Raw genomic sequence first — 21,590 nt, 5'->3', positions numbered from 1 at the left:
TTTTTGCCCATGGGTCCTAAACACAAGGCTACCCAAGACAATGGAGCAGAAAACGCTCTGGGTAAAAAGGACAGGCTTCAAACTTCTGAAACACATTGAAGCTGGGATGAGGAACCCATGGTGGTGCTCCAGAAGTTGCTGGACTCCCTTAGCCCAAGCTAGTTTAGCTCAGAGAGAATGGTAGCTGTAGTCCAACAACATCTGGAGAGCCACAGGTTCCTCAATCCCACCTAAAGTGTCAATCCACTAAAAGATTAACAAGATACACACCTCTTTATTTCTTTACATAACTTAAGTTCAGCACAAGTTCCAACTACCTATTACAGTAAATCAAGACTGACATTACCCAAGATGAATAGCTTCCAACCACTTAGGCCAGTGTTTCCCAAACTTAGGTCTCCAGCTGTTTTTGAACTACAACTCCCATCATCCCTAGCTAGCAGAACCAGTGGTCAGGAATGATGGGGACTGTATTCCAAAAACAGCTGGAGACCCAAGTTTGGGAAACAATGACTTAGGCAAAGACGTTACAATATATAGTAAGAGTGTGGTTCTTTCTCTGCCCTTCACTCTTAATAGCATAGGTAACATGGTAACTTGGTTAGCTAGGGCTTTTCCCAGGCTATTTGCAAGGCTATATGATAAAGATGCAAAATCTTCTGCCCTGCTTTTCAAGCTGTAAACATGTCCAAAAGACAAAGGTGTGTGTGCAGACTGGCAAATCAAGCGTAGGTGCTTTGGCGAACTTGCAGGCAAAGCTACTGTAAATACCATGCTTTGGGCTACTGATTCATGCTGTTGAACTTTCATTTAGTATTGCATTGCATTTGCACTGTTCATTAACAACCTCCCCCCCATAAAATCATTTTTTTTAAAAACAAAAAACAACTGAACAAATACTGCCCTTAAGTAGAACTGTGCTACCCAAACGAAGGACTGGAATTTCCTGTGAGAAAATAAAGGCAAACTGTCGCTCAAGTGGATTTTCCTCCAGTTATGGTCTATTTCACAGCTGTTGTAATGCCCAACAGCTGAAATGTTTAAATCTGCTTTTTATATTAGCAGCACTCAGTCAGAGTTGTTTTGAGACACAGGCGTGAGTGGTTTGCTCTCAAGGGGATCTCATCACTATAAAAGCAATTGCAAGAATCTTTCTTATTTCTACACCAGGCAAGCAGTTTCAAGCTAACCATAATTGCCTTTCATTTCAACCAGTCTCAGCTTTAAAGGAATAACTCAGAATTAGATCTCTTGTACAAATTAAACACTCCTTGCATGCTGGGAACTGTTTGGACAGGAATAATACAATCAGCCCGAAGCAAAACTGGCAGGATTCTATACGCACTCCAAGGCACAAAGGAGGGTTTGAAGGTCCAGCTTTGCTCAGAACAGCAGTTTATTGGGGTAAGTGACCAACAGTCATTCTTTGACTATTCAAACACACTTTTTCTTACAGAAAAATAAAAATAAAATTGTTTGCAAAAGTGAATGTTTTCAGAACTGGGGAAAAACAGTAAATCATATGTAAGTCTGTACAAATGAAGCTGTTTCAAATATGGTTGTATTTCTAAACTACAATTATAGACTTTGTTATACTCTTATTTTAAAAGGCACAATACATGTCCATATATATTGGGTGGTATTCAACTAAGTTTTACTCAGAGTAGCCCCAGTGAAATTAAACAACATGACTAAGCTAGGCCCATTAATTTCAATAAGTCTCCTCTGAATAAAACTTAGTTGAATACCACCCACTATGTTCTGCTGTGGTCATCTTGAGAACTATGCTGCATCAAGTATTTATGGTCTGCATAACAAATAAACAGAGCTGAAAACATGGGGCTAAAGTACATAGGGCAAGATTCTTAATTTATTGCATATCCATTTTCTGGGGTTCAAAATGTCTCTTGCTATATTCATCATGCAAAATCACAAAATGCAACTGGTGCCAACTAATTTTGAACCGTGCCTTGGAGGCCGGACTTGCTGCCCCTCTGTATACTGCCACCCAAGGCAGTCACCTCACCTTGCCTCATGGAAGGGCCGGCCCTGGCCCCAAGCCCCTTGAAAGTGCAGAGGTTTGTTCCTGACCCAGCACCACATTTCTGTTGTTCCTCTCGACCCTTTAATAAAATCATGAGGCAGGTTTGCTTTTCCGAATAAAAATATTTTTTAAGCATTCATCTCCCAACAATCCCCACAGAAGAGCAAAAAGCAATTGAGTTATCTCCGTTGAATGAAGCTACTTAAAGTAAGGGGTTTACAAAACCATTCTTGGAAATAGAAGCCAATTGTATTATCTCTTATCTTGAGGATAAGCTCATGGCAAAATCACATTGCAAGACAACTAGGGCAAAATCCATTTATGCTACTGGCAATGAGACAGAGAACACATGCCTGCTATTTGTTATTACAGCAATATCTAAACTGCAAAAATTAACATCTTTGTTCTTACAGGACCCAAAAAAAGAAAGAAAAATTTAGTAGTTTGTTTTAATGCAAAGCATTCACACATGAAAATGTGTGAGTGAGAGGTAGACAGAAATACATTAAGAGAAGAAGAAATGTTGTGAGCATCAGCACACCTTTTCATTTCTATTCTCCTCATAAGGCTTGACTGGAGTTGGTCAGAGCTAGGCTGCCATTGTCTGCTCCAAAAAATGGGTCCTGTTCTTCCACAGCTTCCAATGCAGTCATGAATACAGTCATGCAGATTCTTCCATCCCAGCATTACAATAGGACAGGCCGCATCACAAAACAAAGGATGCCTATGAATACCCATCCTAAAGATATTTTCTTGAATCACCTTTAGTTTTCAGTGGAGCCTAACAGCAAAGTACCGTATTTTTTGCACCATAACACTCACTTTTTTCCTCCTAAAAAGTAAGGGGAAATGTCTGTGCGTGTTATGGAGGGAATGCCTACGGGTGGCATGCCTACGGATTTTCCTCCTCTAAAAACTATGTGCGTGTTATGGTCGGGTGCGTGCTATAGAGCGAAAAATACGGCAATTCAACTGTAAGCCACCTTCTCAAATAGTCTCATCAGAATGTTTCAGGCCCAGCATATACCTCTGAATATACAAGACTGGAAGAATCCTGCCAATGATGATTGAGGTGTTCCACTGTTGGTCTTTCACATCACAGCACTTGGGTGTACATTTTGACCTGTTTCTGTAAACCAGCTGATCCTAAGTGGTCCCCCCCCCACACACACATTAACATTTGCAGCTGCCTTTTACCAAGTTGGAAGATTAGTTCATTCAACCTAGTAATGTCAGCTATAACTGGGAGCAGCTCTCACAACCATAAGCAAAGATATTTCCCAGTTATGCTCTCAGACATCCTTGCAATTGTAAAAAGGCCAGGGATGGATCCTCAGGCCTCCTGTGTACAAAAGCTAAGCATTTCCCCCACGGCCAGTGCGGTATAATGGTCAGTGTGTCAAATGCCCACTGAGCCAAGTTCACTGGGTGACCTTGGGCCAGCCACTGTCTCAGGTCATCATATTTCACAAGGCTGTTTCGAGGATAAAATGCGGAGGCAAGAACCATGTACACCAGGCATCCCCAACCTGCAGCCCGCCAGATGTTTTGGCCTACAACTCCCATGATCCCTAGCTAACAGGACCAGTGGTCAGGGATGAGGGGAATTGTAGACCAAAAGATCTGGAGGGCTGAAGATTGGGGGTGCCTGATGTACACCTTTCTTGCGTTACTTGGAGGAAAGGGGGGCATAAGGGGGGCCTCCTTGAAGTAAGTATTGTAGAGGCAGAACCATACAACCATCTGCACTTCAAACCAACATATTTAACTTTAATTTCTTTCTACACAAAACCTTATAAAGATTCTCCTGTTAAAAATCTGAGACATCTTCATAGTGCTGTTCTACTTGGCTGGGAACCACAATAGTGAGAGATTTAACCTCATTCAGCTATGTACTGTAAACCAGTATCAAGTGGCCAAAACACACTGGTATTTAACTAGCACTAGCTAACACTAACACTTTACACAGTACAGTGGTATCTTGGGTTACAGATGCTTCGGGTTACAGATGCTTGAGGTTACAGACTCCGCTAACCCAGAAACAGTACCTCGGGTTAAGAACTTTGCTTCAGGATGAGAACAGAAATTGTGTGGTGGCGGCAAGGCTGCAGCGGGAGGCCCCATTAGCTAAAGTGGTACCTCAGGTTAAAAACAGTTTCAGGTTAAGAACAGACCTCCAGAACAAATTAAATTCTTAACCCAAGGTACCACTATAATCATGTTCAGCATGTCTACACCAATGCTGAACTGGGGCTTATTATTATTAACATATACATTATGAAACCATGAGCTGCGCTTCCAAACTCTCAAGGACAGATGCCAAGGAGCCATAACTTTGTGGCACATGTCTATAACATTTGGACTTTGCACACTGTTAATACCAATTGTAGCCCTGACTAACACAACTGCTCCATAAAGCATGGAGCATGCCCCTGGCTTTCTGGGCAATCAGATCACATATTCCACTTCACAGGATGATTTGCCAAGTATTACAGGGTCTTATTAAATACAGACAAACCTTTTGCATGAAGAGGGAAGAGATAAGGTGTATAGCTGTGATCTGTTTTACATGAAGCATGTCTTTTCAGGACAGTTAACCTCATAGCTCCTGTTTCCCTTGGACAATTATCAGAAATGTTACTTGCAATCTGAAGCACTTTGGCATCCATTCTTTTCCAATCAACAGCCAAAGAAACAAATGGAACATCTGGGAAGCTACAAGTGTGAGAAAAAGACTATATGCCCACAGAAGAACAATGCACAGCACAAGGAGACAACCACAAAATTCATCTGGATGGCAAGACTCATTTATGGAAAATTCCAACACACAGACACAAAATAGAACATGACAGCAGCTATGATCACTTTTTCCCTTACAATTTGGAAAAGGAAATATAATTTGCGCAGCCACCCTCCCTCGACTGAGACAAAACCAAAAAATACCAGTCAGCTTGCTCATCTGGGTAAGAACGAAGAGGCAACTTCACAACATCGCAAGGAGTTTTCACAGCTGAATTCCCTTTGCAGGGTATGTCATTAAACTAGTCAAATGGGCCTGCACTGGAAAAGTATCGGAAGCAAGAGGACTGTGAACATTATCAGCAGTGTAGATGGGAAAACACACACACGTCCACCACCATCCAATCTTCAGATTAGAGGTAACCTGCTGGCGAACACAGTTCAACATGGTAAGGCAACCGGGTGAAATCAGTAATTTCAAGCAATTCTAATTACACACAAACAAAAGCCATGATACTACTGTAGATTTTCACTTTCAACGACATAAATGGATATTTGTTTGTTTTCATTTTATTCTCACAAAACCCCTGTGAGGCAGGTTGGGCTGAAAGAGAGGCTGGTGGAAGACTGTCCGGGGGGGGGGGGAGGAATTTTGAACCCTAGCTCAACTCCAGCACTCTCTGAATGCATCATGCGGATGTCATAAACATGATGTGAATTCTGGTGCATCATTCAAGCACTGTTTCCACATCAATTAAGTGTTTAGGGCTGCAATCCTACACTTGTGTGGAAGAAATGCCCACTCAATAACACTGGCACTTACTTCCAAGTAAACATGCATGTACATGACTCTAATTTATAAAGTCCAATGAACTTAATAAAAATGGGGGGGGGGGACTTCTACTTTATTTATTTCAGCTCCACTTCTAATCTAGCCACAAGCTTCTCACAAGGCTAATTGGCTGGACAGTAATCCTCCGTTTAAGCACGCATTAATATGGGTTAATACTTATTCTGCTCATTACCTTAGGAAGCAGGTATTGTTTATGAAGGACTGTGAAGATGAGTGTTGACAAATGAGGCCTCTAGTTCACAAAGTGGTTTTTTTCCAGTTGCTTATATATATTCAAATAATTTCAGATCATTCTATTCATTATGATTCTAGGTAAAAGTGTTCACAGTGAATTTTACCATTGTACAGTAGGCTAGCGTCTGCACACGCCAACCCTTCCCTCTCTATCCTCCATCCAGGCAAGCAAAGGGGATTATCAGAGTTCAAGATCACATTCCAACCAGGCAAAAACACTCAAGGAGGGTACAAAGCAAGGCTGGAGAAAGGTGTGCCCCCAGAAAGTCCCAACAGCCAAACAGAGAGTCCAGGAGGGCTGTACTTGGCCAGGAAGCAGAGGGCTGCGGTGTTGGGAAAGCCAGTGTGGTGCAAACACATGGGCAAAGCCAAGTGAGTTTCCCGTTGGTGTGCCTGCACCACACTAACCTCCCTGCTGCATCGCCCATTCCCCTCTTTCTTCTTGGGAAGCAGCAGCGAGTCAGCTCTCAGGAGGCAAGATGAGCCTGCCACCCCACCTAACCATCTGCCACTGAGTGCAGTTTGATGTAGGAACCCCAAGTTCAAATCCACAGCTATCCTCCTTGTGGTTTGGCGTTGGGCAAGCCATTGGTCATACAAAAGCCCTCACACATTTAAACCCAACATGGAGGAATTGTGGGACTGCATGGGTTAGCCTCCCCCTCAACACTGACCTGCTCACCAACAATGCCTCACCAACCATGAGAAGGGAGCGTATGGATGGAGTGCCTCCAAAAGGATGGGGGGGGGGGGAGAATCCTGGGCCAATCTGGATCGCCACACACACACATGTGGAATTTTACATGTGTTCTTCCAACACATGTATAGTGCTCCTTCTCAGGCTCACAGTAGGGCCAACATAACCCTGTAAACCCCTCAACATGTTAGAAAATTTCATAATGTCAGCTAAAAGGTAAAACATAATGAATACTTTAAAATAAGATTGACAAACTGCTGTGCAGTCCCATGTAAAGCTAAAGTACACATCATACAGGCAAAGCAAAATTGAACATAATCTTTTATATTTGATGTTTTTAAAGAAATTGAATATATTGACGCATACTACTTTTGAGATACCAGAGAGGTAACACCTTTTAAAGAGCTATCTTTAGGTAGGAAAGGGGGGAAGGAAAACAAATGCACTGAATATCATTTAACTCTCCGTAAACCGTTTGCACCATGATTACCAGATTTCTACTTAAAAAAGGTATCTTCATGTTCCGATACACCTAAGGCTGATCCATAATAGTACAGAGGCACGACTGGTACAGCTTGCGGGGTAAGCACACTACTACTGCAATCTGCACCATCATGGCAACACAAAAAACACAGCTTCCACCACCACATGCATCATGGACCCACAAAAGTCACCAATTCCATTTCCCCACAAGCACAACCAACTTTTGCACTGGGCCCAAGTACACAGGCCAGCCAAAGTAAATAATGAGCACTTCTTGTGTTGAAGATCCATAAACATTTTCAAACCAGCAGGGCTGTTTCCCTTTCAGAAGGCTTCTTAATATTCACTGCTTCCAGAATATTGCTACAGGGGATTACACACACCCAAGATCTTCTGGACACTCCCAGCAATACTGAGACCCCCTTTCCCAGGAACTCTCATCTGGGTTGTAATTTGGTGAAGATAAGAAACAGCAGGAGCACTTTCAAGTAGAAAGAGAGAGACTCTCTTACCCAGTGAAAACAGGGCAAGGCCCTGCTCTGCCAGGCCAGAAGATTCGGGGAGGGGATGGCAAAGAACACCAAAAAACCCCAAACAACTGGATAATAAGCAAGTCAGCCTTAAGTAGGCCCTATATATAGAGGGCACACCATTACATCCTAGCTGCTCAAATGCAGAAAGACTCAAACTACGATGTGTAACCTACAATGCAGTTTAAAAAGAGCGGAATCAGGGGCAGACAGCAGAAGTCATCATTTGCATGCACCACGGCTGTCTGTAAATCCTTGCGATGTACAGGCCCTCCCACCCCACATACATTCCAGCTGCCATGGTTATGCTGGTAAATGATCCTCTTTCCCTCTGCTCACATTTCACTCAAGGCCAATCAAGTAACTTAGCGAGAAGCCATTTGTTTTGCATCCCTCATTTGCCTCATAAACAAAGAGGCCCCAGGAGATATCCCTTTGACACCTTGAAAGTAATCCTCGCTTTCCCACAGGGGGTGCGGGAATGATCACATTCCAATTTCATAAAACTGTAGGACAGAACTAGGTCACCCAGTAATTGTGTAGCCTTAAAGGGGCAGCCGAGTTTGGATTTCACTTTGAAGTCTGAAAATGAGGTCAACATCACAGGAAGGGGTGGGGGTGGGGAAGAAAAGGCAGTCTTGAGGGGACATCTCCTCTTTTGACATGCATACCATCCATAGGAGAACCTCACGCTGTGGCCCTCATTCCTGAAGGATTTTTAAATAAACGCAGAGACTGTACAAACGTACATGGCTGGGAGCTTTACGGATCGAGTCTGAACATTATGAGCATTTCACACAGGGCTCCGGTTTTCCCCCCAAGGTGCTGCCCTAACATGCATTAAACTATTTTCTTTAACATCTCCTTCGGCGTAGCCAGTGCCTCCCAGCTGGAAGAGGTGGGCAGAACACACACAAGTTTTCAAATTGTGTTCAACTTCTGGCCAGTCCTTGAGAATACATTCAGGGTTTCCTCAGTAAGATCAGGCAGACAACTTGCCCCCCCCCCCTGCCAGCTTTCTCCTGCAGTGTCCAGCCCCAGGAGTACATGGGGACCTTCAAGGATGCGCTCTCAGGTGATATAGGGCAACGGTGAGGCCTACAACTGGTGCCCTGCATGAAGCGACTTGCACTGTGCTCTGTACGTGTCCCTGGATCCATTGCAACATGCAAGCCCAATCCGTAGAGATTCCTCAGTTGGCAAGGGTTTCCTAAAAGAAGGTTTGAGAACCACTGCACCTAAAAAATTGTAGTGTCTCAGATAACATTTCTGAAGGCAGCAGCCGCCTCACTCTCTTTTGGTTTCATCAGGAACTTAGAACATTATGAGTGAAATCCTAGTGGCATTTGTGTTGACGGCTTGGGTGACAATCTTTTGAAGTTGTAAGTCCTGGATGCTTAATGGGCAGGTCCATCGGCAGATTCCAAGAACAAAACAGAAATTGCTGAGGAGTGATATCATGGGATAGCAAATTTTCAGGGTTAAGAATTCACACTGGCAGTTTTTCAATGAAGTGTAGTTCTGAAACCAGAAATTAGATTGTTCCCTCTGTTTAGCTGGTATATGCGACAATTTTGGCCATGTGTATACTTAAAACTGCAGATGCAACACAATCTCTGAAATCAGACTTGTTTCATATAGTTTATAGGACTGTAAGACATAGAAAACTGCTAAGATTTTAAATGCATACTTAATAGCTGTGGAACAATTAGACCAAAATAGATGAGCATCAGTTCTCAAATTTGCCAACATGGAAGAATCAGTCATTTCAACAAACCAGTGTTGAAAGTTAGCTTCTGTAGAAGAAATCAAGCAAAACTTTGAACTGCAAATATGTTTAATGAGGAAGGAAATGCCATAGACTAACCTCTAGGCTCCTTCTTCTGGTTTAACAGGAGTTAAATACATAACAGAATGTGTTCTAGGACTTAGACGCTGAAATGGAGAATGACACTAAAACCATACTAAGGATGTGCAACACATACACTGACCTGAAAGTGTGGCATATTTCAGTGAAGGATAAATACTGGTGGAGCATATTAAGTTAATCGCATGAACTATGTAAGGAGGGAAGTATTTGGTTCAAATATCAGTTCTACCACAATCAAATTTAGCAAAGCCACCAACACCATCTCCTACATATGCATCAGACCATGCACTAAATGACTGCATAATATATTTCAGTATTTGTCACAGAGACAGAAAAAATATAGTTGTCCTTGTACAATAAGGTGGAAAGCAAGCAGCATAACCCCAGCCGTTTATGAAATAATTTGGTAACTAACATACTATAGTGGACGCTCGGGTTGCGAACGTGATCCGTGCGGGATGCACGTTTGCAACCCGCGTCTGTGTGTCTGCGGGTTGAGATTTGGCGCTTTTGCGCATGCGCAACCTCCGAAACCCGGAAGTAACCCGTTCTGGTACTTCTGGGTTTTGGCAGTCCGTAAACCCGAAAAAACGCAACCTGAAGCATCTGTAACCCGAGGTATGAATGTACAGTTAAACAAATTAGGAAAACCTTAATTTCAACATGTGGCATTTCCTTATTGGCCCAAAGCAGTTATTTTCTACATGAGAAAATAATTTTAAATGTCACATAAATTCTGTAATTTTTCAGAACCCCAAAACTGTGTATAAAAGCAAAACTCAATATACACTTGGACCCAGCTGTAATGCAAGGAAGCCAATATTCTAGTTGGCTGCCATGTTTACCAATGTCATGTTGTCAACAAGGCAGTAAATGCAGGGGGAGGGTTATTGGGTTGTTGTTATTTTATGGTTTTATATTTTGATTTTATTCTGTGAACCACCCTGAGACCTCCAGGAATAGGGCAGTATATGAATTCAATTAATCAATAAGGTCTGGACTGCAGATGGGGATTCACATAATGGGATGCTCTGCCAAGCAAAACATGTCCGACATGTGGAAAAGTTGGGGTATTAGGATACAATCCCCAAGATGCAAGTCTTAAGACTGCCTTAGTAAGAACTGGTTCTCAAATATGCGACCAAGTGCAAAGTTGACATTCAGCCTTCACCAGTAATTTATTTGCCCTCAGTCGTTTGAGGAGAGTGTTACAACCATATCTCCCAAACAAAAAACCTGAAAAGCAACATAGGAAACCTGAAACATACAAAAACTAAACCTTCCACAAGTATAAAAATCCTCTTCCAGAGCTGGCAGTCACTTACGACTGTAACTGCGCCCCTTCTCATCCAGAAGAGTGAGAAAATGTTGGCGTTTTGGAAGAAGTGACTCTCACTCCCCTGGGAAGGAAACGAACTATCCAAGCAGGCCCCCATCATGGGAAGGGGGGGGGTGACACCTTTGGGATCCTTGTTCCCTCAAATGTATCTTACCCAAAATTGCAGCTTTTGTTTACTGATATAAAGGGGAGGAGGGGTGCTGCCAGTATTTCACTCCCAAGCCCCCAGTAACAAAGAAAACTGCTCCTGGCTTGCAAGAAGTGTACAAACTGAGAAATCTTTGCTGTTCACCACCTTGGGGCAGTCTAGAAATGTTTTTATAAACAAATAGGCACACTTTTTTGTTTAAATTGTTAAAGGAATTTGGCAACTTCACACTTCTTTAAATAGGGCCGACATTTCATAAAATCTTCACTTTCACACCCCCAGTTCCCCCACATCTCCAGTTGTGGGCTTGTTCCATTGTCATGGACTATGGAACAGCTGCTGACAGCAATACAGAAACCAGTATGGATGAAGTAGAAGCAGAAGGCGCCCAAAGAGAGCCTACACCCCTCAAAATAATCTTCCTGCTTAAATAACTTTCTCCTTAAAAAGCCCAAGCTCTCCAGGTGAGAGACTAATCAGCCAGTCAGCAGACTTGAGCCAACTGTTCTTTTCCACCTCCCTGGCACTTCCCACTTTCATTGACCATCTGCCCAATCACCAAACTTCCTGTGGGCTTCAGAATCAGCAGTCCCACCTTGACCACCCTGCCTGAGAAGTGCTAGACTTCAGTCTCTAGGGTCTCCCAAACACTCACTACTTTTCCTGGTGCTTATGGGTGCAGGGTATAAGGAATGCTTGCAGAGTGCAAGGGGGGCGCGGGGGTGGGGGGAGCATGCATTTGTGTCCAAATAAACACTTGCACCACGCACAGACAAATGCCCATCTTTACACATCCAGGGTCAGTTTATCTCCCACGGTAACAGCACCCTGAATTCTTTAGTTTTTCCCTATATATGGAGAGAAACATTCACTTACATGTGCAAAGCAAAGGAGACCACAATTCACGTGGCAGTTCAGTGTGTTTCTGAAAAGCAGTTCTATTTGCACAGCTCCATCCTTGCTCACACTAGAGTGTAACAGAATGTTAGTAACTATACACTCTGTATTTAAAAGTGTGAGAATGTTACAGTACATCAAGGCTTTTTGACTTCAGGTATATTTGACTGTTCAGAATATTTGCACTTATGAGCGCCTTTGTTGTTGCACTGAAGTTTCAGGAATAGAGATGTTTATTTTGCTGATCACTTATGCCCTTCTGCATGTTCTACAACCAACAGTTCGCAGTGCATATTTTACTGTCAAAACCTTGAACGAGGCTAAAGGAAAAAGAACTAGCAATGCTGACTGCGCCATAAATCCTTAAAAATTGTCTACAGATTAAAAACATGAGGTAAATTTGAATCAGTCACTCCCCATAAATATGGTTTAGAAAACTGCTTTAAGCTATCCTTTAGAATCAGAAAAGCTACTTATGAAGAACTCTGTACACCACACAGGCATTCTGCCATTTATTCAGCTCTTCAAAAACAGCTTGGGGTTGCCAGCCTGTTTTGGCCCCCATCTCTTCTGCACACATTACTGAAAACAGGTAATCTCCTAAAATGCCATCCAAGAGTCCACTCTAGGACCAAGAGAACAGGGAAGAAAGAAGATGTGGCTCTTCAGCTGGCAAGACAGGAGCCACTAACGGGTTGTGCTAAGCATTTAACTTGTGCGCATTCAGCTTCACGTGCTTGGCAAAAAATAATAATAATAAAAGGGGGCAGGTACAATCCCCAGAACATAGCATCTGCCTAAGTTGTGGGCTTACTTTATACTTAGTATTTATGGATTGTTTTTCTTGAAAGTACTTCCAGTTCTTGTCAACTTCAGCATCAAGACACAGGGGAAGAACCTTAGAATCATAGCACTGCCAGTTGGAAGGGACCACGAGGGCCATCTAGTCCAACCCCCCGCCAGTGGAGGAATCTTTCTCCCAACATGGGGCTCAAGCCCACAACCCTGAGATTAAGAGGCTCCTGCTTTACTGATGGAACTATACTGCTTTCAAACACTCAAGACACTTTATATATATTATCCCCATTATCTTTATAATAGGAGGTAGGCTACCTCTACAGTGGTACCTCGGGTTACAGACACTTCAGGTTACAGACTCCGCTAACCCAGAAATATTACCTCGGGTTAATGGCCGTGACGAAAGCCATTCTAAATTCTTCCAATCCCTCCTCCTCCTCCATGGCGAGATACTGACTGAGCACCTTCTCCTCTGCTTATCCACAGCAGCTCATCTCCTCTCAGGCTGGTTCATAACAGGCTTTCGTGTTATCAGGAACTTGACAGGGCCCAGCTTTAACAACTCTCTGGTCTATTACTACTCCTTATGAGCTACCACTCTACATGCGAGGGGCATTCACACATTTGGGAGTCCTCCGTGTCTAAGGATGCTATTCTTAGTTGCCCTGTGTGGAGTGACACTCTGAAACAGAACAGTATGATTTTATTGCTTTGGCTCGTTGTTAGGCTTTTTACCATTTTTTACCATTTTAATGTTGTGAACGTTATCCGGTTGATTTTATCAGGTACTACATGCTGCATTCTGAAACAAAGTCTATTAAATAAATGAATGAACTATTATTTGTATCAATAAACTTGTTAGCCTGGAGTCTCAACAGAAAGATGAATCTGCCTTGCACAGGATACCACCGTGCTTATTTCTTTTTTTAAATAAATTTTTTTATTGAGTTTTCAAACAAATCATCCATACATCACAAAAAATCCAAAAAGAGATCATAACATACAAGTAGCGCCAGAAAAGAAAAAGAAAAAGAAAAAAAGGTGAAAAAGTGCTTATTTCACTGCAAACCGCTCTGTATCCCTACTACAGCTGTGCAGGATTGCCTCTATCCACCACAACAAAGCTTTATTTTTCAGTTCTCTGGGCTTCCCTGCTCTTTCTTAGAGCCAAGATTCTCAAATGGAAGTTGCAAGTCACTTGTAGGTAGGACAGACAAATGTTGGGCCTGCAAAAGGGATCTGCTGCTACTGAAGAACAGTGTCCTTTCTCTCTTTGAAGCCCGGGTGAGGCACTCCAAATGTGGCAGATAACGGAAGGAACTGCTCAGTTCCTGTCTTTTGGGTCAATCTGGAGCAAACAAGCAGACCCTGTTGCCAGGAAAGAGAGGACAGTGAAAGAGTCTCTATTTTCCAACTCCACGGAATTCATATGCATCAACACTTCTATGGGCAACAACCTACACACAACCCCCAACGAAACAGAAGGTTAATACAGGCCTGATTTGGGGAGAGGGAGGGTACAATTCAGAAGACGGATCACCGTATTTTTCGCTGCATAAGACGCACCTAGTTTTTAGAGGGGAAATTCAAGGAAAATAATATTCTTTAAAGGGAGCACTGAGCAGAGCCTGTATGCATCCCAGGCTCTGCTCAGCGCTCCCTTTCACGAGCCGCGTGGAGCGCATGTGTGTGGCTCTTGGGGGCTCTTCCCTGAGGAGGGAGAAGGGCAACCCGTCAGTGATGGAGAGTCTTTCCGTCAAAAAATGATTTAAATCAAGTCTTACTGACTAGTAATTTAAATCGTGATTTAAACTGATTTGATTTAAATCAAATCCACCCTGCTGGGATCCAAGTCACTGGGAATAAACAGCTTCCCAAAACTGTATTTTGCACAAGTGTAAAAGCGTGCAAGTGTTATAGGATTTCACCACAGTTTACACACACAAAGACATATGCTGCATACATCCCAGAGCAGAGGTTAAAGACACCAAACTGAACCAACAACCAACAAGCAGAAGCTTCAAAGAGAAGCTTCAGTCAGTCTTTATTTTACTCTCTCCCAACTTTCCTCAGATGGTGCCGCCCAACATTTTTACTGGTCAAAAGAAGGTGGGTTTGTTTTGCTCCCGTGAATAAGCAAACGGCAGATGTCTAGCTGGAATATATGGCAGCTTCCAGTTTCACAGGCAGGAAGAGAAATAAAGAACTCTGTGTTTGCAGGAGCCCTCGCTCCCCACTGGGCAGAGACAGCAGAAATCTGACAGGCTTTAAAAGCAGCAGAAAACATAACAATATTAAAAACACAAAGTAAGTACCTACTGTACAGAACAACCTCTCCCAAAATAACCCTTATCCCAAATTAATAAAACCATGACATTTTAATTCAATTAAACTGCAGTTCTGGAGCCATTCACACACTGCTGAAGCCAAAACAAAAATCAATGAGGCTGATCCAGAAGGAATCTGGAAAGTTCACTTCCAGTAGCCTTGAAACTGCACTCCAAGTATGGGGTTTGATTAGGCACGTTGGTTTTTAAAAAGCTACCAACTTAAATTAAACCTCAAGCAAATTTTTATTGGCATCAACAGACTGGACTTCTTCCCTCTAGTCTAGTGAAACATAGAACCTTAGCCTGGGAGACATGAAGCCAGCAGCCAAAAATATTCTCTCAAGCATGACAAGGTTTTCACAGTATCCTGCTAGATCTCCACCACTGCAAGATCACCTTTTCCATTTAGCACCAGTGTGAACCTAAAAGTAGGCCGTTCTTCCCAAGCTGCATCTGACCTTAGGAGGAGGTCTTGAGCATATACCTTCCTTAAAATCTCCCCCCCCCCCTTTTTACCAAATCTCATGCATATTCATATTTAATATATTTCCCCATGCTTTCATCTACATGATTTTCCACAAACACACACGCTACATTCTCATTGCCCAATCATCACTGGTTTGAGAAAAGGCTCCAATTTCCTTGGCGTGTGATCAACCTGTTTGGATTCTAACCTGCAGACTGGCTCCCCCCCCCCCCCCTTCCAGGCAGCTGATTTAATAAAGCCCAGGAAGGATTCCCCCTCGCCCGCCTCACCGATCCCACCCCAGGCTTCAAGTTTACATTTCTCCACCCTTCCCCCGCCTTCAGAAGATCAGCCCCCATTAAGGACCCAACTCGGCGCTTCCTGCCGATGGCCAACAAGTGGGGAGGGGGCGCTTGGTGCTTTAAAAGCCAGAACCCGGAGGGGGGAGGACAGAGTGCTCCAGGATGAGAGAGGGAGAAAGGGGGAAATTAGGCAGCATCCCCAAAGCAGCATTGGCCAGAGAGCGGCCGCGCTTGCAAGCCAGGAAAAGCAGCCGGGGAGCAGGCGAGCTCCTCCTGCACACGAGGAGACCCGCGGACTTACCCAAGTCGGAAGCGGACCGGGACTTTCAGCAAAGAAAAGGCCTCGCCCCTCTCTCCAACTTTACAAAGCCATCCCCTTTCTCTCTCTCTCCTTCTCCCCCAGCTCCTTCCGCCTCGCGCCCCGCAGGATCCCAGCAGGAGAAGTGATCCAGGGAGCGACCCACGTCACTCCCTTTTCCCAGGCTCCTCCCGCTCCCGCCCCCGCAAAGGGAGCGGCCAAAAGGACGGGGGGAAAGTCCGGAGAGCCCGCCCCCGCCGCCCGCGGATTGGAGAGGGAGGACGTCGCTCGCGGGAAGGCCCGCCTCCCCATCGACATTCCAGGATCCCGGGGGGGGGGCGCCTTTGCAGCGTCCGCAGGGAAGAGGCGGCGCGGGGAATCACGGGGGGGTTTGTCGCGAATGCGAAGTGGAAACGGGGATCTTTACTACCAGTGCAAAGTGAAAACTGGTTTTAGAGTTTTTCCATTTTGAAGATCATTTTCCCCTCGTAGTTTCAGAAACTGCATGCTCTCGAGGCGGGTGGGGAGCAGAGCAGCTGTAAAAAAACTGTGTTGTCCTGGAAGAAATCTGCCTGCTCCAGCCCGGGGGGTGGGGGGAAGAATTGGAATAAGGTTGCATTTTAACAGCCTCCCTCCCCGCCGTTTGGCCCATTCCTTCGCCCTCGCGCTCCGCTTGCAAGGTTTGCTCTTCGCAGTCCGGAACTGAAATTAACTTCAGTTTGGTTTTACAATGGACGTTATTCACACAGCAGGAACAGCAAACACCAGCCAGTCGCGCAGCCAAATTCTGAATGAATTGGAATTCAACTCGGGGACTGTCGCTAAATGATTCAGTTTAGGGACTGTCGCTAAATCATCTTTTTTGTGTGTGTTTTAGGATTGGGGGATCAAAACAAAAGCTTCTCAAACTAATTTTAAAAGGTCTGGCCTGAGACAGGAATTATAGAATCAAACAACTGGAATTAGAAGGGACCCCAGGGGTCATCTAGTCCAACCCCTGCAATGCAGGAATCTCAGCTAAAGCATCCATGACAGATGGCCACCCAACCTTTGCTTAAATGTCTCCAATGAAGGAGATTCTGCGACTATTCCACTGCCAAACAACTTACTGTCAGAAAGTTCTTCCTGATCTTTAGTTGAAGTCTCCTTTCTAGTAACTTGAAACTGTTGGTTCAAGTCCTAACATCCAGAGTTGAAAAACACACGCTTGTTCCCTCTTCCACAGGACAGCCCTTGAGATATTTGAAGATGGCTATCATATCTCCTCTCATTCTCCTCTTTTCCAAGCTAAACAGACCCAGCTTCTTCCTTCATTCCTCATAACACCAACAACCTTCTAGCATCACAAAACCCAGAGCTTAGAGGGCCAACCAAAGTTGTTAAGCTTTTTTTAGGATTGAACCCCAGGAAATAAACTGCCATCGGGACTAGTGAAGTGGAAGGCAGGGGCCCCAAACAGCAGGTGGAGCCCGTGAGGCACAGAGTCCACTCATTCTAGTTTTGCCCCCCTTCCCTGCTGAGTTTTACAAGGGCAGACTGGGAGTAAGGAAGCTAGCAGCCCCTGAACTGGCTGTGAAGTGGCAAGGTGGGGGTCCTGAGAGCAGCCTGAGTTTGGGGGGGGGGACTTCCCCATTAGCCCGAATGGAGCAGCCTCAACTGCTTCAAGTGCTTTCTCACCAGCCATTCACTGGCTATGTTTGGGAGGCCCATCTCAACACCACTTTGGTCAGAACTAAATACGGCTTTGATACTATGATAGCGCAGCACTTCATTTTGCCAACAAATTGTGCTGTTCTTCCTCTGAAAATTAAGCCCCAGGTAAGCTCTTCTTTGCATAGATTTTATGCCATCACTTTAACAAAGTGAAAATTAGCATAGGACAATGCTACTAAGTCTGCAGGAACCTTGAAACTGTAACACTTGGATGTGAGAAAACTGCTAATATTTGCACTGTGGTGCTTAGTCGGGGTATTTTAGGTTTTAGCACTTCTATGGTATTTTAACAGCAATAGGTAGCTAAAGTATTTTAGCTGTTCTAGGAGAACTGTGGCTGCTTCTAGTCTATGACTGTTTTGCAGTTTAGGGGTATTATTTTTCCTTCCACAATCAAATGGAAATGGAATAAAAACGGTGGTCTATGTCAGTGTGGGCTTGTTGTTGTTTTGCAGTACTCACGGGTACATGGTAGTGGCACCTTCCCCCCTCCCCCCCAAAATGGCTTCTAAAACAAGCATGTGAGGAGGGGGTGCCTTTTCTCCTGCGCCCATGAGGGCAGGCCCCTCGGCATTGCCAGCCCCAGCAGTGGCACTTACTCCTTGTCCTCATCCTGCGGTAGCATAGTTGCAGGAAGCTGCTGGGCTGCCACTGCACCCGCCACTCTGCCAGCTCCAAGGCTAGCGGAAGGCACTTGGCACACAGCAAGTGGACCAGGTCCATGGCGGCGGCGGCAGCAGTATCAGTGGCAGCGCCAGGCAACACCAAGAGGACTCGTGTTTCCTTGAAGGCCTCACATGTGGCAATAGAGGTGGAGGGCCATGTCTCCTGGCACTGGTGAGCCCAGCTCCAGGTCCTCGGTGGGCGCTCGCCCCACATCGACCCCCAGCCTGCAGCCACAGCCAGTCGGCTGAGAGGGGTATTTCATGGTAAGTACCGGCACCTTTTCTCCCTAGAAAAAAGGCACTGCCATGGCATTGCCATGGCAAAGACTCTTCTATATTTATTCATAATCTAAGTCCTGTTCAGCGAAGCCTTCTTGCAATTTTAGTCTGCAGCTTCCTTTGTGCAGTTCCCCACCCGTATTTCCTCCCTACTCAGCATAGTGCAACCTTGCTGATAGGCCTGGGCGATGTATCAATATATCACCCAGGACCGGTATGAGGGGCAGACGGCACTAGCGGCTTCACTCAGCAGTATATCGTGGGTGAGACTGGCACTGCTCCTGAGTCCCTCTGCTACCAGTACCGCTTTCAGCATCGGACCACTGCTAGCAGAGGGACTAGAGATGGGAAGGCCTGGAAAAAAACTGGAAAATTGGGAAAGAGCAGTGCCCCCCCCCCCGCTTTCCCCCAAAGCCATTTTTTTCAGGGGGGGGTGTTTGATGTAGTTTGAATATTCCACACACTATTCACCCCGCCTATTTTTTCCTGGAAAAAATGGCTTTGGAAAAAAACAGGAAAAAACCTGCCCCCCCCCTCAATTTTTCCATTTTTCTTCCAGGCCTTCCAGCACCCCCACTTTGGAGCTCTCAGGCAGGTGCTCTCGCTGTCCTCTTTCTGGCAACTGCTCAAAACATTTTCATGAGGGCAGCCCATCTGAACACATAGAAGCTGCATGCAATTTACTTCCTTTTAACCATCTTTTAAATCATCTTTTGAATACTCTTAAATACCTGCTTTTAACTGTGTTTTATCAACCATTTTAATGTTCTGTTGCATATTTTTGCAAACTGTTTAGAAGCTCTCTTACCATCATGCCGTTTATAATGTATAATAACAAATTCAATTTAAAACACACACACACACACACACACACACACACACACACAGTACTTTTCCTTTCAGAGTTTGAGCCTTAGTGCAACATACTATTCAGTAACTGGATGTTGATTACTTCTGGGTCTGGCATGCAAAAAAAAGTGCCTTACACTTTGCCCCGGCTGTCCTCAAGTAGAGATGGGAAGACCTGGGGAAAAAACGGGAAAATGGGGGGGCAAGTCCCCCCCTTTTTTCCAGAGCCAATTTTTAGAAGTCCATGAGAAAAATGACAAAGATGAAGATGAAGAAGAAATGGAAAATGAAAGCAGTAGTTCAGAAAATGAGATAGAATAAGCTGCATGTATATGTTGTGTCTTCTGGGGATTGTTTTTTTTTTAAGCACTACTCAAAAGGTAGACCTTGTATGGAGCTTAAATATTGAGGTGGACCTTAACTTTATTTGCTGTTGGTGCTAAGGGGCAAATCTGATTATTTTTTATGTTGATGGTTTCTTGCTTTTTTGTTGCTTTTGAGGGAAAGGGGGGTGGTTACCTGTTTTATTGCAAAAATAATACTTTTATATACACTGTGTTTCACACTATTTGTAAAACTATGCCACACTGAACTTTTTTTCATTTTTTCCAAAATTTATATTTTTTCCAGGGAAAAATAGAGGGGAATTTTTTTTTCCCTCATGGCTTCAAAATTTCTGGAAATTTTACATCTCTAAGAGGGACTAAGGAACAGTGGCAGTTTCATCCATGATGTCCTGCTGTCTGAGGCCGCCATGGCTCTCTGCCCCTCAGACCGCAGAGGGAAGAAGAAGCTGCATCGCCGGCTGACTGGAGGCTGCCATGAAAGACAGAAGAGCAATAAATTCTCCTGACCCAGAATGGGCTTCATGGAACAGATAGCAGAAAAGCAGCATTTTGTATGAACTTTGCTTAAAGATACCTGTTGCCATAGTAATTAGGGGCAGGCTGTTCTGACCAATGAAAATAGTTTTAGGGGTCCACAAGCTGTCCATGTGTTCTGTTACCCAATCATATTGCTGAAAAGGATTGTGCACGAGGCGATAATGCATGTAATTGTTATAAAAGTGTCTTGAATTTTGTATTTGTGGTCCCAGCTTTTAAGAGATATCCACTGGGGCCTCTAGATTTATGGTGCAGCAATAAATATACAGTAAACTCTTCCTACACGCTGAGTTTGTCTTCTTTTGGCTGAAGGATCAGCATTTTTATTCCACCCACCCTTGTATGGTAAAAATTGTACAACCAAAAACACTAGATTCAATAACTGGAGAGAGGTTATATGAAATATTTATATTATTATTTTCAGCCTGACTAGAGCTCTCCAAACTGCCTCATAGAATGTAATAAAAACAATAGAAAAATAACCAATTAAAACTGTGCCATAAATAATTACACCAGGGGCCATACAATAGTGAAAGCAGGTCTTTAAAAAGCATTTTTAAAAAAAGAATAATACTTCTAGATATTGGCAGGGGGCTTTCCAAGAGAAAAAGTTCTATACTCAGTACCAGCACCAATAAGGCCCTGTCTCACGTACTTGCCAGATGGTGTAAGCAAGTGGAACTGAACCTCTCAGAAGATCTCAGTGGAAATTCTGCTCTGTATTCTGCTCTCGTCAGACCTCACCTGGAGTACTGTGTCCAGTTCTGGGCACCACAGTTCAAGAAGGACACTGACAAACTGGAACGTGTCCAGAGGAGGGCAACCAAAATGGTCAAAGGCCTGGAAACAATGCCTTATGAGGAACGGCTAAGGGAGCTGGGCATGTTTAGCCTGGAGAAGAGGAGGTTAAGGGGTGATATGATAGCCATGTTCAAATATATAAAAGGATGTCACATAGAGGAGGGAGAAAGGTTGTTTTCTGCTGCTCCAGAGAAGCGGACACGGAGCAATGGATCCAAACTACAAGAAAGAAGATTCCACCTAAACATGAGGAAGAACTTCCTGACAGTAAGAGCTGTTTGACAGTGGAATTTGCTGCCAAGGAGTGTGGTGGAGTCTCCTTCTTTGGAGGTCTTTAAGCAGAGGCTTGACAACCATATGTCAGGAGTGCT

At 44.2% G+C, this 21,590-nt stretch overlaps 1 protein-coding gene across 22 annotated transcripts in view; it reads right to left on the bottom strand.

Annotated features, from left to right (window-relative positions):
* PPFIBP1 (PPFIA binding protein 1) overlaps positions 1–16,235 on the bottom strand; it is a gene marked incomplete at its 5' end in the record, with an annotated part of 115,153 nt that extends 98,918 nt beyond the window's left edge. For 13 of the 22 annotated variants that reach the window (XR_014502080.1, XR_014502081.1, XM_083399483.1 and 10 more), the window contains one exon: positions 16,032–16,205. Of the gene's footprint in view, positions 1–16,031 lie in introns of all 22 variants that reach the window. The other 9 variants (XM_083399469.1, XM_083399444.1, XM_083399449.1 and 6 more) reach the window with 5 other exon arrangements.
* Positions 16,236–21,590: the final 5,355 nt, after the last annotated feature.

Source organism: Podarcis tiliguerta, assembly GCF_965153285.1.
Source record: "Podarcis tiliguerta genome assembly, chromosome: 10".
NCBI classification, from domain to species: domain Eukaryota; kingdom Metazoa; phylum Chordata; class Lepidosauria; order Squamata; family Lacertidae; genus Podarcis; species Podarcis tiliguerta.
Note: the sequence above shows the minus strand (reverse complement) of the source record. Positions and strands in the feature narration are given on the sequence as shown.